Source organism: Oryzias melastigma, linkage group LG21 (genome assembly GCF_002922805.2).
Source record: "Oryzias melastigma strain HK-1 linkage group LG21, ASM292280v2, whole genome shotgun sequence".
Classification (NCBI taxonomy): domain Eukaryota; kingdom Metazoa; phylum Chordata; class Actinopteri; order Beloniformes; family Adrianichthyidae; genus Oryzias; species Oryzias melastigma.
In genome coordinates this window covers 19,956,329-19,957,306 of record NC_050532.1, presented here as the reverse complement: position 1 = coordinate 19,957,306, position 978 = coordinate 19,956,329, and the positions used below count along the sequence as shown (strand labels likewise).

Genomic DNA, 978 nt, shown 5'->3' with positions numbered 1-978 from the left:
TACTTAAAAAAATACCTGATAGTGTGTTGAGTTGAATACACAAATATTACATATGGAAAAATGTATATTTTTCTCATTTATTCTTTTAAAAAATCCACCAATGGTTATTATAAGTAAATAGAAGAGACAGGAATAAGTTTTCTTCTTTATGTTTTTCTTTTGTTGTCACAAAACTATAAGTTTGCAAATTTTATTGTTTTGTTTTATGTGTTTTATGTAAACAAAATATATTCACTTAAAATGTTTATTAAAGATCTTCCCTAATCATCTTTTGATATATTTTTTAAATATGTTTTTTTTAATGGTCTTTAAATTATGATTTTGTCATTTTTAGCTAAAATAAAAAAACTTCTGTCATTTTCTAGGACAGTTTCTGTAGAGCGACAGTAGTTTATTAGAAATTTGCTTCTGAGTTGTGGGCGGGACTGCTGTTCTGGAGCAACCCCGCCCCCTTCCCGCCGCCCACTGAGCTCTCCTACTAGCTTACAGCCCCTCACAACCCCAATCTAACATTAGCAGTGCAAAACAAAATATTGAAACTATCCAGTTGTACAGTTTTGAGCCAGATGGCAGCTCGGACAAGGAAAACGAAGATGTTCGTGGAGTGAAGAGTGTGAAAGTGGATGCATCAGAAGCTTGTGCACCCCCCCCCCCAAGCGTATTTGCTGCATCACAAAGAGGCTGTTTTTCAAATTGCTTTTTAATTTGCTCCTGATTCACTACAATTTGAATAAATGCAATTTTATGCTTAAATTTCTTTAATTATGTCTCATTAGAAAAATGTCATAAAAACCTGTTAAAATCACCGTTTTCGTCGGAGTGGGTCTTTAACAAATTTTTTTATAGCACTTTAAGGACTCACTCCAATGAAATTTGTTTTTTTGTGTTTTAAATTTGTTCTTCTGTCATTTTTCTCACGATTGAGGACATTTTTAAAAGAATTGAAACTGTGTTTCTGACTATGTCTTTATTCAAATC

At 32.4% G+C, this 978-nt stretch overlaps 1 protein-coding gene across 4 annotated transcripts in view; it reads left to right on the top strand.

Moving 5' to 3' along the window:
• LOC112154898 (CCR4-NOT transcription complex subunit 4) overlaps nt 1-978 on the top strand; it is a gene marked incomplete at its 5' end in the record, with an annotated part of 7,336 nt that overhangs the window by 3,362 nt on the left and 2,996 nt on the right.